This window comes from Elephas maximus, chromosome 3, assembly GCF_024166365.1.
Source record: "Elephas maximus indicus isolate mEleMax1 chromosome 3, mEleMax1 primary haplotype, whole genome shotgun sequence".
NCBI classification, from domain to species: domain Eukaryota; kingdom Metazoa; phylum Chordata; class Mammalia; order Proboscidea; family Elephantidae; genus Elephas; species Elephas maximus.
In genome coordinates this window covers 140,395,897-140,413,453 of record NC_064821.1, presented here as the reverse complement: position 1 = coordinate 140,413,453, position 17,557 = coordinate 140,395,897, and the positions used below count along the sequence as shown (strand labels likewise).

Sequence of the window (17,557 nt, the reverse complement as noted above, 5' to 3'; positions counted from 1 at the left end):
ACTTGTAGGGAAACACAGTGTTTAAGTGCTACAGCTGCTAACCAAGAGGTCAGCAGTTCAAATCCACCAGGTGCTCCTTGGAAACCCTATGGGGCAGTTCTACTCTGTCCTATAGAGCTGCTATGAGTTGGAATCAACTCGATGGCAGGGGGTTTGGTTTGGATCATTTGTAGATCTGACACTGATTAATGCTGGAAAAAACTTACAGACGTTTTTCTACAGAAAAGGGAAACTGGATTCCTGCTGATTTAGGAACTCTCCCAAAAATCTGAAGGAGCAAAAGCAGCCTTGCTTCATGGACCCGGCCCTCTCCTTTGCCCTGGAGAATAGGCCCAGAAGAGGTGGATTTTGAGAATAGAGCCAATAAAACAAAACAAAAAGAGAAGTGCAACTCTAGCTCAACCCTATGATCCTGTAATTAAGGGTCTTAAAACCTAAGGTCTGAATGGACACAGGTTCCTGAGTTGAGGAGATCCCTACACCTTTACCAGGAGAATCCTTTGCCCAAGTTCAGAGACCAGGGAAACAAAATTGTGTAGATGAAAATGTGAACTTGACCGTCAACATTTCTTGAAAGGTAGGAATCCACTCCACTTTTTTCTGCCTAAACAAGTCTACTGATTTGAGCAAGTTCCAAAGACTCAAAAGTGTGTGAGAGAGATAGAAAGAAAAAAAAAAAATGTTGTATGACACATTTCTTTCTTTGAGGAGGCATTGATTAGTATTTATGGAACCACTGGAAAATCACAGAGGTAGGGTGGGTGTGTAAGTGAGGTTCTCTAATACGATCTCCTTTTGGTGTCTATTCAGAATTTTAGGTATAACTCTTGTACATGTTTTGTAATTTGATATACAGTAGGTGCTCATTGGAAACTCTATGGGGCAGTTCTACTGTGTCCTGTAGAGTCACTATGAGTTGGAATCGTCTTGATGGCAACAGGTTTTTGTTTTTGTTTTAATTGTGTGATATTTATCCCAGTTTGGGAAATTCAAATAATTCAGGATGTTGAACTAGTCTGTGATACTGATTGGCTCTCTAAAAAAGTCAATCCTGGAGGAATTATAGGATCAAGAGGGAAACATTCCTTCCAGGGAGCATGAAGAAGTGTAAATCTTTTGACAGACTGCAAAGGAGCCCTGGAGGTGAAGCCGTTAAGCGCTCGGCTGCTTAACTGCTCAGCTGAAGGTTCGAATCTATCCAGCTGCTCCGCAGGAGAAAGAGCTGGTGATCTGCTCCCCTAAAGATTAAAGGAAAACTAAACCCGTTCCTGATGACTTCCTTCCGACTCATAGAACCCTTATAGGACAGGGCAGAACTGCCCCAATAGGGTTTCCAAGGCCACATCTTACTTCTCCGGAGCAGCTGGAGGGTTGCAACCGCTGACCTCTTGGTCACTTAACTACTGCATCACCAGGGCTCCTTCCATAAAGATTATAACCTAGGAAACCCTATGAGCAGTTCTACTCTGTCATATGGGGTTGCCATGAGTCGAGATCAATTCCATGGCACCCCACAACTACAACAGAGAGACTACGGGCTATTTTGAACTGAGGTGTGAAAAGTCAGGTGCAGAGGTAGCAGACAGAGGACAAGATGGGGAAAAGCATTTGAAGTTCTGTGCTTACATCTCATTCCAATGGCCTCGGTCAGTCACTTCTTGCCCCTTCAAGAAAGAATCAGGTTCACTGAAACCACCAATGTGGTAGCTCTGATATGATATCCGGGGACCACACAGCTTTGCTGAAGAAAAGAGTTGATGAAAACGGTGTGGACAAACCACATGCACCCAGGTATGCCTTTTCCAGAGTCTCCTCCTCCAAACCCCCAGAGCCAAGGATTGCCATGGCCTCCTCCCAGTGCTGCTTAACCATGAGCATTAAAAACCACACCCTGACGTGCAGATTTACCTGGTGGAGTGTTAAACAAACAGGAGTGAGAAAAGTGATTTTCCTGTACATGTTGCTCTCCACTTATGGCTCCTTTTTGTCCTTAATTTTACCAAGAGCAGCAAAGCTTCAGGAAGGAAGGTCTCAGGCCCCTCTGCACAGCTCACCTCATCTTGAGAATTTCCTCCCCACAAGCGTCCTTCTTTGGGATATCTGCCCAGCCCACAGCTTCTCTCATTTCAGGAATTTTATTTCTTGTTCTCCACTCCATAGTGAGATGTGGCCCAGTGGTCAGTTCAAGTTTTAGGACTTGAATCAATGGTCAAACGACATTTTAGATTCCAGGGATTTGCGAAGAGAAAATATAAAAGTAATAATGGTTTGGATTTCAAGTACATAAAACCCCGGAGACCCACCCACCTCACTTGTCATTTCAAAGACCAAGTCTGGCCATGTGGTTGCTGCTCTGCATGCCCAGTACTAACCCCTACAGGATCACCACACGTCCAAGTTCAGATCGACCCAAAGTGCCAGTTCAGATCGACTCCTTAGTGTCTTCTGCTCCAGAAATAACTCCAGGTGTATAGTTCTCATTTTCCTTCCTTTCCCGCTGCCGAGCGGGACAGCAAAATGACCTGTGCTGCCGGTGCAATGGATAGCCCAGCAGAGCAGGAAGCGGAACGGTTTTGGGCACGCGAAAGAGGGAGTGGAATTAAAAAAAAAAAAAAGACGACATGCATTGGCCGGGAATCGAACCCGGGTCTCCCGCGTGGGAGGCGAGAATTCTACCACTGAACCACCAATGCTGCTGCTGTTGGGTTTTCTTTACTTACAGTCCTATGGCTATTCAGAAAATGACTCCGGCAGGAATTGGAAAAAGCAATTCTAAAATGGCTTTGGAAACCCTGGTGGCGTAATGGTTAAGTGCTATGGCTGCTAACCAAATCCACCAGCACTCCTTGGAAACTCTATGGGGCAGTTCTACCCTGTCCTATAGGGTCGCTATGAGTCGGAATCGACTCGATGGCAATGGGTTTGGTTTGGTTTTGGTTTAAAATGGGTTTAAATAGTGTTCTCTTTGGAAGAAACAGCTAACACACATAAAAGATGCCCAGGACACAGGGTTTCAGACAACACTCTAAAGTTATTGCATTCAAATAAAATGATTCGACTTGAAAGAGACTAATTCGGAAATTGGCTGTTTTCCAACTGGATACTACCCGGTGCCGTTGAATCGATTCCGATTCACACTGGAGCAACGCTTTAGGACGGAGTAGGGCTGCCCCGTAGGGTTCCCAAGGAGCAGCTGGTGAATTCAAATTGCGGAATTAGTTGCCACCCAAGCGTCACCAGGGCTCCAGCTGGGCCATACGCCTTGTCTTAGTTTCTTACTGCTCCTGTATCAGGAATACCACAAGAAGAAGGCTTTCACGGACAGGAATTTATTTTCTCATAATTTCAGAGGCTATCAGTCCGAATTTTTTTTATTCTGTGGGAGAAGGCTCTCCCTGTCAGCTCTGGGAAAAAATCCTTGTCTCTTTCAGCTTCTCTTCCTTGGTTTCTTGGTAGTCTCCGAGTGGCATCAATCTTTCTCTATTTGTGCTTCCTTGTTTCTAGGCCTAATCTGCTCTTTTTATATCTCAAAATTGATTGGTTTAAGACTCACCCTATAGGGCTTTCTCCTCATTAATATAACAAAGAAAACTCTATTCCCAATTGGAATTACAAACACAAGTATAGGGGTTAGGCTTTACACCACGTAGCTTTCCGGGACACAATTCAATTCATAACAAACCTCAGTACAAAAACGTCAGAAACCATTGAGTCTCTTGTCTCTGGTCCTAAATCTGCACGAATCTAAGAGAAAGTCATTTATTCACTGGCTGATGCAACCTCTTTGCCCCCTCATTGTTTGGTGCCTCCCATCGCTTTCCTTCCAAGCTTGAGATGGGTTCCAGTTCTTTCCCAGACAGGTATTCAGTACCCAGTGGTGGTTCAGGAGGCTGGATGTTTGGGGATGTGTCTGGGGTACTCCAGGAGGTCTAGGTGATCCTTGAGCTTCTCTTCCCTGATGCCTCTTTTGAGTCCTTGGAAAAGACCAAAGATTGAAAGTTCCTGTTTTTGCGAGCTGTATTAACCAACACAGGAAATACAGGGTGGAGAGGAGGAGTGTGCTGTCACACTGTAGGGAGAGTAACTAGGGTCATATAACCATGTACATTTAAGTTTTTGTATAAGAAACTGACTTGAATTGTAAACTTTCACTTAAAGTGCAAAAAAAAAAAAAAGGCTTGTTTTTAAACTGTTATGTGTGTTACAGAGACCTACAAAAGAGCAAGTAAGTGAAAATTCACTCCAAGATTTCTTCCCTTAACCACTCCTCTTTAGTCACTCAAGGATGTCAGCTCAGGGAAAAACAAGGCTATTGGGAGTGTCATGAGCTATGCAGGCAACCTTGAATTTGGAACACTGGTAGTTCAACGGTAGTACAGGTGCACCCAATTTTGACTCCTGGCCAATGTGTGGTTCCTATTCTTTCCACAACAGTTCATTTATTGCATCTGGGTACAACTGCACAAGTTTTTATTGTGCATAACAGACCAGAGCAGCAACCCTTTTCCTACTTCTGCTAGACTCTTTATTCCATAGGCAAATCTGGTCTACGCTGAGATCCAGCAGCCAGGAGCAATCCTGTTGTCAATGAGGAAGTTGTGGAGAACCAGGCAGTGATACTGGAATAAAAGATATTCAAGAGTTTGCCTACACAGTAGTTTGGCAGCCTAGGGAACCAGGGTGTGATCCTGAAGGAATTAGTGCTTGGCCTGAAGTGCAATAACCACCCCTGCAGCGTGTCTTACAAGCTGGGAAGTAAGTTCTGCTGAGTTACAGTAGCATGAAATGTTTAGAAATAATATTCTTGTCACATTTGCCTATTCTCCGGGCAGGTGCAAGGAGCCCAGGCAAAGAATCATAACATGACTCCCACACTGGGTCTCGGACTGGGCACTGTGCTCACCACACAGTAGGGAATCAAGCAACTGAACCTCCAGGAAAGAGGTGGTACAGATACCCGGTAGTGGTTAAGATGTTAGAGATCATGGCCTTAGGGTCCAGAAAGTAGTGAGGATTGAGGGTAAAAATCAGAATAGAGCTGGCAAGAAGCAGTCAATAGAACCCTTAGGCCAGAGCCTGGATGAATTAAGAGCCTATGATCTTCAACTACACCAGCTTTGGGTGCTCAGCCGCCCTCAGCAGCGTCATTTGATGCCAGAAAGCAGTAGGGTATCCAAGGAGGAGCAAAGCTGATCAAAGCGCTGGCAGCTGCAGTGGCCCTGATCTAGATAGAAATAAGAATGTATAGAGACAAAGCAGAAGGGTGGGCAGAAGCAGTGAGACTCTGCCTGGATCTGTACACCACATATCATGAGTGCATTTATTAAAACTGTCAGCTTATGTTTGTAGGTAGAAATGTAAACTAGGCTTTAAACTGGTGTAAATATAAATATTGACTTTAAGAAAGGTGTTTATTAGTTGCTGTGGAGTAAATTATGACTCGTGGCATCCCACCCATATAGGCAGAGTAGAACTGCTCCACAGGGCTTTCAAGGCTGTGACCTTTGGGAAGCAGATCACTTGTCTTCTGAGGTGCCTCTGGCTGGGTTCAAACTGCCTAGTTGAACCCTTTGCTCTTTGTGCGAGCCAGGAACTCTTTTAAAAAGAAACAGAATGATGGGGGTTGGTCAAAGGGACACAGGAGGCAATTGAAAGAGCTCCCAATGGCCAAACTAAAATAGTAGAAACAATACACACTCAGTAGTATTAGATTAACCCAGAGTATAAACTACATATTCAGGAGTTCATATTAATATAAACAAATGATTGAGTAAGTAAATATAAATGCCCCCCATTGTCATAAGAATAGACTAATGTCCTTGCAGAAGAATCCCAAATAATTTAGGTAGCCTGGGCTCAAAGAGGTATGACACAAAACCCACTACTTAAATGTGGCTACTCATAGTGACTTTCTTCCAAAGAAACAGTCTGGAAAGGGGGAAAAAGAGCACCTTTACAACAAAGACCTGAGGAACACTACCTCAACCAGGTGACCAAGATTAACATCAACAGTGGTAAGATCATGTTGATTTGATGGGATGAAATAGTGTTTTACCTTTCCAAACCCATACCCCCAACCTAATCATGAGAAAAACATCAGACAAGTCCCAATTGAGGGACGTTCTTCAAAACACCTGGCCAGTACTCCTCAAAATTGTCAAGCCATCATACACAAGGAAAGTTTGAGGAATTGTCACAGTTAAGAGGAGCTTAAGGAGACATGGCAACTAAATATAATGATGTAGCCTGGAACAGAAAAAGGATCTTAAGCAAAAGCTAAGGACACCTGAAAAAAATATGTACTTCAGTTAATAAGAATGTATCAATATTAGTTCATTAATTGTGTCCAATGTACCATCTAAGATATTAATAAATGGGGAAACTGGTTATGAAATACATGTGAATTTTCAGTGCTATCGTCTCAACTTTTCTGTATGTACAAATGTATTGTAGGATAAAATATTTATTTAAAAAGTAAAAAAAAAAAAAAGTTAAGCCAATTAAAAGGGAAGAGGCTCTCTTCACAAAAGAGAATTTTTTAATACCCAAAAGACATAAGAAAATACCTTCAACATCATTACTCATAATGGAAACAAAAATTTAAGTCATGATGGTATACCAACATACACCCATCAGAATGGGTAAAACGTAAAAAAGAGAGAACACCAGGTGCTGACGAGAATGTGGATTAACAGTATCTCTCGTTGCTATTGAGGCAGTAAAATAGCACAACCATTCTGCAAAACTCCAAAACCCAGTGATTCCACAAATAGGTACATATGCAAAAGAGATGAATGCACATATCCACAAAAATACTTGTACAAGAATTTTCATAGCACCCTTTTCGCAATAGCCAAAACTAGGAATGACCCAATTGTTCATCAAGTGTCTTTTATTCACACATAGAAATTACACTCATCAATAACACCAAAAAATACACAAACATGCATGCAGCAACAAGGATATATCTCAAAAACACTATGTTGCATTAAAAAAAAAAGACAAACACAAAAAATTACAGTCATTTATGTAAATTGCAAGAATAGCCAAAACTAATCTATGGAGATAAAAAACAGAATGGTGATTGCTTAGGTGGGAGTGAGGTAGAGATTGACTGGAGAAGTGTTCAAAAGGATGGATACTTTCTGTAACTTGATCTAGGTGATGATTACATTTGTCAAAATTCATCGGACTGTGTAGTTGAGATTTGTGTATTTTACTCTACGTGAATTATACTTCAATAACTTACTGGTTAGAATTTTTTTTTCTTTTTTTTTGTAAAATTGTAAAATTTCCTGTTGGAGTGGGAATTCTTATTTCATCTCATTTCTCTTTTCGTCTATAAGGTCCCCACTGATATTTGAAATAACTCGACCACAAAAAAAAAAAAGGGGGGGGGGGTTAAGACTACACATTTCCTTAGTGGAAGCTATGGACAGCCTTGACTTTTTGGGATAGTTTGTGCACGTGCTCAGACACTAGGCAAGTCCGGGGTTTCCAGATGACCACGACTCAGGTGTGTGCAATGTAGGGCTGACTTCCGCTCTCCTGACAGCCATGTGCTCGGGAGCCAGCAATATGTGGAACTCGCTGGCCTCAGGTAAAGGGCGCAGCCAGCACAGAGACGAAAAGCAAAAGCAAAGGATACGCTACGTTCAGCCATCATAGACACCAGACAATGCCGTGACTCGGATTCGAACCGAGGTTGCTGCGGCCACAACGCAGAGTACTAACCACTATACGATCACGGCGCGCCACAAGCTCCTGGTAGTCTCTGTGCTTTCTTTAATATTTTTGACAAGAATCATTCACAGTATGTTGCTGATTTGTTCTCGGACAGGTACAGGTCCTTCTGCTTTTCTCTCTTTCATGTCTTCTCTACGTTTCTCCCACCCCATCATGCTACATAATAAAAATAATTTTCTCTGTGGCCGTTGGCTGGAGGAGAGTGGTTATTGTCTAAAAGTTTTCTGTCTTGCTAAGCTGTCCTTTTCCTACTCTTAGATAGGACAGGATTTTGTTGGAACCTTTTGTATTCCAGTTTGCCGGCTTCATCAGCTCCAAGTCAGGGATATGTGATACGCCGTTTCATTCCTGATACTAGTGATTTGTATCTTCTCTCCTTCCTTTGTCAAGTTTACGGTTCTTTTTAGAAAACCGACGTTTGTTCCATTAGTTTTCTCTGTTGTTTTTTCGCTTTTTAATGTCATTGGTTTCTGCTTTTTATTTCCTGTTGTGTTTGCTTTGGGTTAATTTTACTCTTCTCATTCCTTGAGGTGATAGGTTAAAGTTATTGACTTGAGACTCTTTCCTAATATAAGCATTTAGTCCCATAAATTTCCCTCCCAGCACGGCTTTAGCTGTTCCCCACAAATTTTGATATGTTGCATTTTTATTCAATACACGTATACCAAGTACTGGAACGGCTGCGTCATGGGATAGGTGCAAGCTTCACTTCATCAGAAGGTGCCAAATAGTTTTCTAGAACGGAATTCTAACCGGCAGTAACTTACTCCGTATCTTGTGTTCTCTGTCTTTTAAATGCTGCTTGTGCTGGTGGGCGCGTACTGTTATCTCATTGAGGTTTTTTGTTTGTTTCATTCTGGGTGATTTTTAAATTTTATTTTGTTTTGTTCTTGAGCATATACACAGCAAAACAGGTGCAGGAGCCCTGGTGGTGCAGTGATTAAGCATTCAGCTGCTAACCAAAGAGTCGCCAGTTCGAATCCACCAGCCACTCCTTGGAAACCTAATGGGGCAGTTGTACTCTGTCCTATAGGGTTCCTTTGAGTCCAAATTGACTCGATGGTAACAGTTTTTTTTGTTTTTCGTATATGCAGGTGTATGTAAGTAAGCATCCATATACATTCATACATACAACAAAGTGCACAGGTGGCACAAACACAGGTACTTATTAAAAACCTTGTGGGATTGGTTTATGGGGTCTGAAGGCTTAGGACCATGTAGTCTCATGGGACAACTCAGTTAATTGCCATAATATAGTATGTTAAGTTTTTGTTCTGCGTCCTAGATTGGTGAGTACCGTCTGTGGTTTAAAAGCTTGTGAGCGGCCATCTAAGACACCACTATCGGTCTCTATGCATATGGACAAAAGAGAATGAAGGAAACCAAAACTCAGAGAAGAAACTAGTACACAGGACAAATAGTCTACATGAACTATGACCTCATCTACCCTGAGACCAGAAAAACTAGATGATACCTAGCTGCCACTACCGACTCTTCTGGTCAGGAACACAGTTGATGGATTCTGATAGAATGGGAGCAAAGTGTGGAACAGAACTCAAGTTCTTAAAAAGTCCACACTTACTGGACTCCCCATGATTATTGCCCTGAGATACTCTTAAACCTTGAACCAAAACTGTTCCATGAGGTCATCATCTAGCTGAATTATACATTGGCTCATAAACGATATCACCTGTGAGTACTATACTCCTAAAAAAAAAAAATCATCTATATGAGAACAAAAGTTAAAACTTAGTCTAAAACAAAGACGAGAAGGCAAGGGGGCAGGGAAACTAGATTACAGGAAATGGAACAATCTGATGGAAATAATGAGAAAGTTGACATACTGTGTAAAATGTAACCATTGTTACTGAACAAGTCATGTAGAAATTATTAAATGGGAACCTAATTTGCTGTATAAACGTTCACTGAAAATACAATGGAATATTATTCTTTAAAAAAGAACATAATGCTCAAGGCAGATATTTTTCACTAGTTAAGCTAAAGTATTGTTTGGTTTTAAGAGGATTTCGGAGGTGTTTTAGGTTTGAGGTTTAAAGCTTATCTCAGGGCAATATTTTCAGGGGTTCACCCGCCCTCCATGGCTCTAGAAAGTCTAAAGCCCAAGAGAATTTGAAATTTTGTTCTGCATTTTCCCCCTTTTGATCAGGATTCCTCTATAGAATCCTGAAAAAAAATGTTCAGTAACAATAGCCTGGCACCATCCAGTTCTTCAGGTCTCATGGCAAAGGTTGTTCATCGTTGAGCTTTTAACTTGCGTTTCCATAGCGAGCTATGATGTTGAACGTACTTTCTTGTGTCTTTTGGCCATTAAGACCCCCTTTCATAAAGAAAGTCTGCTCAAGTATTTTACTCAGTTTTAATTAGCTTGGCTGTTATGAATTTCTAAAAATTATATTTTTAAGATTTGAGTCATTTATTCAGATGTTTTCCTTATTTCTAACCACATAATCTGCAAACCCACATGTTATTTATAATTTTCTCTCTTTTTCTAGGAAAAAAGAGTCCTACGAGGGTCCCTAATTTGCTACACTGTTGGGTACAATGTTGGAAATTAAAAGTTGAGGAAGTGTTGACTTTTTCTGCACATGTAAGAAGATGTGGGAAGAGGTTGAGCTACAGAATGGAAAAACAGGCTAGAACAAGAAAATTGATTTTAGGGTTTAGTAGTGAATGTCAGACTTTGTTTGCTTGTCATTTGTTCATACTTAACTTTTCTTTTCCAGGTTTGTAATATGAAGCCGATGTGCTTGATTCACTTTTTACATATTTTTTTTTTAAAAAATAAAACGCATATGCATATCTAAATAAAGTGACTTCTACACTTCAAATATTCACTAGTGGACCTCCCAGATTCATCTACCCTAGACTCACAGAAGGTTCCACAGACTGTGCATTGGGCCCCATCTAGGTCTAGTGGAAAAGTGGAATTGTAATTAAAGGGACGGGAGGAATGTGACAATCTCAATAGTAGTCGCTTTCCCCACTGTGGTGGTTTTCACATTTCCTTCACACCTAAGTCTTTCTTCAAATAAGGGTAATTGAAAAAAAAATTCAGTTTCATCTTTGGAATCCACAGAAATTTGGGGTAGGGAAGTTCAAGTGCTGCTCAACTGGGCAAACCTGGGGATTGCTTACTCACTGGCAACAGGACAACGGTGTCTCTTTTTGTCTGCTTTGGCAGCGGAGATGGGACTCAACTCACCTTCACCAGCCACTAGAGGGCTCTCTGATTCCAGAGGAGGCCGACTTCTTGGCAATTCAGAAATGGAAATTTCGTGGGATTTCTTCCCTTTCCTTTGTTCTATTTCCCGCCTCCCCCCTCCGCCCCAACAGAAGGGTATTCACCACCTTCCTTTAGCTTCTGGACCCTTTTGGGGTCTCTCGTGAACTAGGTTTGGCTGGTTTCTCCCACATGTCCTCTCTTGGCCTTCTGGGGTCTGTAGATCTCAGGCTGACGCAGGTCGTAACTCCGGCCCTGTGGGACCAAGAGGTGCCATGAGGACAGCGAATGTCGGCATGGCTGTGATCTAACCATGTTGGCCGACTTGCACCATGGCACCTGCTCCTCCCGCTTCTGGGAAGCGGAAAACGTGGCCCCTCAAGTTTTTTTTTTTTTTTTTTAACCCGAACAGAAAGAAGTGTGAGGTTCCAAAAGATAAGAGCCTTGCTGAGTGAACCCAGCCCCCTGTTAGGCCCTCGGGGACAACCGCAAAAGAGGCTGATTTCAAACACCAAACCAAAAAAATTCAAACCCTTTGTCGTCGAGTGGATTCTTACTCATAGCGACCCTATAAGACCAAGTAGAACCGCCCCCACAGGGTTTCCGAGGGGCGGCTGGTGGATTCCAGCTGCCGACCTTTTTATTAGCAGCCAAGCCCTTACCCACTATGCCACCAGGGCTCCAAATCTAAAGAGACAGCCAAGCAAATGGTACAATGGTGTCGCCAACACATTGGCGACCAGCCGATGTGGCGCCAACCCTCACCAGATACCGAGGTCTGAAATCTTGACCTCTGAGTGAGCCGAGGGGCACGATTTGAGTCGATTCCTTGCCTTCATCAAGAGAGTCCTTAGCCCAAGCTCGGGAACCAAGAATAAGAGGATTGTGCACATCAATAGTTTTATTTTTAACAAGAGGGTGATTTTGTCCCCTGCCGTATCGGCTGGAACAGTTGGCAATGTCTGAATACATTTTGATTGTCATGACTTGGGGGTGTGTGGATTCTACTGGCGTCTAGTGGGCAAAAGCCAGGGATGTTGCTAAACAGCCTACACTGCATGGGAGAGTCCACCACAATTAAGAATTACCTGATCCTAAACATCAAACATCAGTAGTGCCAGGGATGAGAAACCGTGGAGCAGATCAATATCCACACTCGACCAAGGAGACATTACTAATTGCTGACTAATTGGATATGGAATCTGATGAAATTACCGGCCCGAGCATATAGAAGGATGGAGTTGCCGTCAAACAAAATGGAAAAGTGCAGCTGCGGCACTTTTTAGGGCCGCATCCCCGTGGCCCTGCTTGAAAGAGTTTTCCATCCAGGCTGTCTCGGTCCCCGCATCCACCTGCGTCCTTTATGATGAGGGCGACCCCGCGGGCTCTGGGCTGGGGCCGTTTTCACCCTGGGCGTCCTCCCTCCACACCTCCTCCCGGCAACCCCGTCCACTGAGGATCACCTCTTCCATGTGCTGCTGCCTCGCAAAGGCCTATCTCTAGGTGGATTCTGAGGCGAGGCCGGGACCAGCCAACTCGCTCTGCGACCCGTGGACCTTGCGAGCTTCTCGTGTGCGTCTCTGGACCCCCAGGGTGCTTGGCGCCTCCCGTGCGGGCTGGCTTTGCGGAGACAGCAGGAGGAAAGCGGCCTTTTGGGGAAAATCCCTAGAGGAGCAGCGCGCTTCCAGAAGGGTAGGCGGGCCGGGGTTTCCCAGAGCTCAGCTCAAGGAGTGTTAGTTACTTCCTGTGGGTTCAAGAAAAATAGCCCGATGTAGATCCTTGATGGTCTAGTGGTTAGGATTTGGCGCCTTCACCTCCGCTACCCGGTTTCGATTTTCGGTCAGGGCATTGTTTTTGCAATGTCCATTATCACTCAAAGGAGCCCTGCTGGTGCAACGGTTAAGCACTTGGCAGTTCAGAGCAAGGTCAGCGGTTCGAACCCACGAGCCGCTCAGCAAGAGAAAAGGCCTAGCGATCCTAGATACAGCCTAGGAAACCCCATGGGGCAGTTTAACCCTGTCATAAAGGGTCGCTATCAGTCAGCAGGAAACCTTGGTGGCTTAGTGGTTAAGCACTACAGCTGCTAACCAAAGGGTCGGCAGTTCAAATCTGCCAGGTGCTCCTTGGAAACTCTATGGGGCAGTTCTACTCTGTCCTATAGGGTCACTATGAGTTGGAATCGACTCGATGGCACTGTGTTTGGCTTTTTGGTATCAGCATCGGTTTGAGGGCACACAGCGACTGTCACGCAGAGGAATCTTCTTCCTCTTTTTGCAGTTGTGTGCTGCAAGGGTCAGACGCAGAAGAGTCCCGCACAGAACCTCAAAACTCCGTCAAACGAGAAGGCAGAGGAGAAGATGAGCGCTTGTCACCATTTCTAGAAACTGCTTAGCTAGGGGTGTGAGTTATCCCACTTCTAGCTCTCTTCCTGGAGAGGAGGCAATGGATCCCTCTCTTGCAGCACCAGAGGGGAGCATGCAGACCATCTCCCTGCTGAGTGAGATCTGCTGAGGATGGAGGGCTGACACCTACTATTGAAGTTGGCCATGGTCTGTCTCTTCCCTATGTGATTAAAGCCTTGTTCTGATGCTTCACTGGACATTATGAATGCCTGAGTGTGTTGTGTTTATATTGGGAGGCCTGCAAGCCTTGGAGTGGGTAGAGATCCTAGTGTTGTTGCTGCTGGTGACAGGCATTGTTATACTCTTTGCTACTCTCCTTTTGTTGGGACTCCTCACTTGTAGGTGGTGATGCCTTAATTTATAATTTTTTATTTCCTGATGAGATTTACTGTCTTTTCACTTATTATGGTTATCTTCTACTTTACAATCTAGAGCATAGTTGTAATTACACCTTACAACTTCTTGCTTCCTATTTCCAACATTTAGCTGATGTCTCGTGGTCAGTCTCCTGTGATTGTCTGGTCTTGACCATGTTCCGCCTTTTCTCTTTCTCTTATGTAATAATTTTCTGGAGCAACTTATGTAATTTTGGATTGTACTGTAGATGTTATGAATGATAAAGGTAGAGACTCTTGATTGTTATGTATTATAAAGAGTACTGAATTTTTTTGTTTCTTTTTACAAGCAGGCTGCTACTTTGGTTTATATCAAACTGCAAACTCTCCCCTGCAAGCGATGGCAGGCGAAATCTCATTTCAGTCCTTTAGCCACAGCTGGACTGCTTGGAGGGTGCCTGCCCATACAAGCATAATTCAGGGGTTAGCCAGAAATTTGGGCTGAGTTTTTTTTTTTTTTTTAATAATTTTTATTGTGCTTTAAGTGAAAGTTTACAAATCCAGTCAGTCTCTCACATAAAAACCCATATATACCTTGCTACACACTCCCAATTACTCTCTCCGCAATGAGACAGCCCGCTGTCTCCCTCCACTTTCTCTTTTCCTGTCCATTTCGCCAGCTCCTAACCCCCTCCACCCTCTCATCTCCTCTTCAGGCAGGAGATGCCAACATAGTCTCAAGTGTCCACCTGATTCAAGAAGCTCACTCCTCACCGGCATCCCTCTCCAATCCATTGTCCAGTCCAATCCATGTCTGAAGAGTTGGCTTCAGGAATGGTTCCTGTCCTGGGCCAACAGAAGGTCTGGGGGCCACGACCACCGGGGTCCTTCTAGTCTCAGGCAGACCATTAAGTCTGGTCTTTTGTTGGGCTGAGTTTTTACATACAACTTGGCAATTCCCTTCCATAAGCTTTTCCTTTCTCGTGTAAAAAACGCATAGGGACGATGTCTGACCTCCTCTAACTTCACAAGGGGAAAGGAGAATGAAATTCAACAGCATAAGGCTGGCTCCCACGTGGTGGAGGCCAGACAAGCCTCCTCTCTCCACCATCTTTACCAATTCTGACACCAACTGTCCCTCCCACAGCACTTTCTACTGGGTTTGATAATTCATCGAGATGGCTACACAGAACTCAAAGACCAAACTCATGTTTATGGAGTTTATTCCAAGGGAGATAATAGTTGTAATTCAGGCTCAGGAACACTCAGGATATAGTTCTTTCATCAGGATAGCCTCTCCCCAGCTGTGCTCTCAGGCACCACCTCTCCCTGGCCCTTAGTCTCTGCCCAAAGGCACTCCACTTTCTCTCTCCATGGACTGGGAAGTCCATTGTGCAGTCCCCTGCTGCCTGGTCTCTGCTGCTGGGTCTCTCCTGTTGGTCTCTGCTTCCTTGGTGGTGGGCTCCTCCTCTCTGCTCTGGAATTGGCTCTCTTTTCAGGCAAAACTGACCAATCCTCTTGGTAGGCCACAACTACCCTATCACACAGTCACCTGGGTGGGAGTTACAAGGCCTTGGCTAGAAAGACCACACACAAAAGTAATGAATTGCACCACACTGGGGTTTTCCCCCTTGATTTTCTAACTGCTGTGGTTGCCCCAACTTTCTCCTCTGATCCTTTCAGTCAGCAAGACAGCTTGGTTTTGGAATTTCACTGACCCAAATAGAGCAGACTAAGCTTTGTCCTCGGACAAAAATCTGAGATATGAAAAGTCATTCCCTGTCCTGGTTTCCTCCACGTGCCTGCCTGCTTTTGTTGTCTCCCAGAAACTTCAGATAATTAAAAAAAATATATATATTGTCCACACTTTATGAATGTTATCTGGTAGAGTGGCTCTGTAAAGAGTAAAGAGCCATTGCCAGAAGCAGAACTCCTTCTCACAATTATAGCAGCCTAGCAGGCGGATGGGCGGGGGGGCCTTAGTGGCTCAGCGCTATGGCCACTAACCAAAAAGTTTGCAGTTCGAATTCCCCATGCTCTCTTCGGAAACTCTCCTCGGAAACTCCGCGGGACAGTTCTACTCTGTTCTATGAGTCGGAATCAGTTTTGGTTTTATTATTATTTTGGTTTAGCACACTGAGGAGAAGCCCTGGTGGCACAGTGGTTAAGTGCTTGCTGCGTACAGATTAAAGCCTTGGGAACCCTATGGAGCAGTTCCACTCCGTCCTACAGAGTGGCTATGAGCCAGAATCCACTCCATGGCAACGGGTTTGGTTTGGTATTTTGATAGCACATTGGGGGAGAGGCTCCTGCAGATGGAATTTCTGCATGACTAAATACTACCCTTGGGCAACATGCTTAGGAGTTCTCTAAAGATGCTGCTCCCTTTTGTGAAAAGGAGACAAGGCAAAAACCTTGTGCCCTAAGGAAGAAAAGAGGGAGCGCACCTAATAGGGTCTGCTGCTGGAAGTCTGAGGGGCCGGGTGTCCAGCCCTGGGTTTGAGAAGTGACCAACGGCTCACCATTATGTCCCCTCCTTCACCAGAGTTTTGGGACCCTCTGTGTGGGGCTCTTCTGCACCTGGCCCTCACAGCACGCCAGCACTACGGGGATAAAGAGGAAGGGTCCAGTTAGAAGAGAGGCATTGCCTAAAGATTTCCCTGACCCGGAGGCAATCAAATCCAGGCCGCAGGATGAATGTGCCAAATTCTAACCAATAGACCTCCAGAGACCCTTAAGCTAAACTCTTTCTCTCAAATCGGCAGTAGAGCCCCCTGCACTGAGCTCTGAGAAGTCCGGGTCCTCTCACCTTTCTCGGTGCTGACCTCGCCTGCAGGGATCGTCCCGAAAGTCATTCCTTCTCTGCTTTTTCGAAAAGGCCAGCCAAGGCCAAAAGTCGTGGAGGGAGTTGGCTCTTCTGGACTATGCCTTTGCTAGGGAGCAGCGTGTCGGGAGGTGATTGTGGGATTCAGGGCCCTGGACGCGGTTGCGGGTGGGAGGGAGGGGAAGGTGGAAGGAGAGGAGCCCAGGATGAGAAGGGCCTAGCACTGGCCCTTACTCCAGCTCAAAGAAAAGAAAAGAAGAAAATGGTGGGGGGGAGGGACATATATGTAGAAACGAAGATACCTTAGATGGAAACCTCTTTCGACCAAGGCCTCGGGGCCTGAAATGAACTGTGAATGTCTCCCTAAAATCTTCTGCAGGCGCAGTTTTTCCATGTTAGTTGACGGCAACTCCATCCTTCCAATGCTCAGAGCACAAATTAGAGCTTTTCTTGACACCGATCCCTTTCTCAGACTCTGCATCTAGTCATGAATTTGCATTTTCTTGCCGGTGAAGCGTGGACATTGGTCTACACGATCCTTGTCCTTTGTATCCCTGAGCTGAGAAATGACTCTCCTGAAAAAGGGGAGGTCAGTTTAACTCCAGACTCTCAGCTAGCTCAGACATTAGGGTTTAATACCTTAACATTGGGACCCTGGGGTCAGTCTGCCTTTGTGCCTGTTCATTGTCTCTGTGTGTCACTCAAAAGCAGCCTCTTCCTGGCCTGTCCTGGAGGACCAGGGTCAGATGTGAGAGCTCTCCTCGAGGCTTGTCTCTGCGATACGGAACCCCACACCCTTCCGGTTCAACCTGCAGAGAAGCTTGAGACCGCGCTGTATGGAGTTTTGTCCGAATTCGGCCAAGCACACGTGTGTGATGTGCAACGGGACACTCAATGAGTTGTGGTTCACCTGAGGCCGGCTGCTGTTTTGCTCCTGTAGGTGAAGGATAACTGGCCTGTCCAAAAGAACACCAAAGGGACACCTCAACAGAATAGTGGTGAATCCTTT

General features: G+C 44.6%; 2 non-coding genes across 2 annotated transcripts; both read right to left on the bottom strand.

Moving 5' to 3' along the window:
- Positions 1-2,622: 2,622 nt before the first annotated feature.
- TRNAG-CCC (transfer RNA glycine (anticodon CCC)) lies at positions 2,623-2,693 on the bottom strand. Its single transcript has one exon. It is a non-coding gene; the product is annotated as a tRNA-Gly (tRNA).
- Positions 2,694-7,679: 4,986 nt separating this feature from the next.
- Positions 7,680-7,751, bottom strand: TRNAH-GUG (transfer RNA histidin (anticodon GUG)). Its single transcript has one exon. It is a non-coding gene; the product is annotated as a tRNA-His (tRNA).
- Between the last annotated feature and the right edge of the window lie 9,806 nt (positions 7,752-17,557).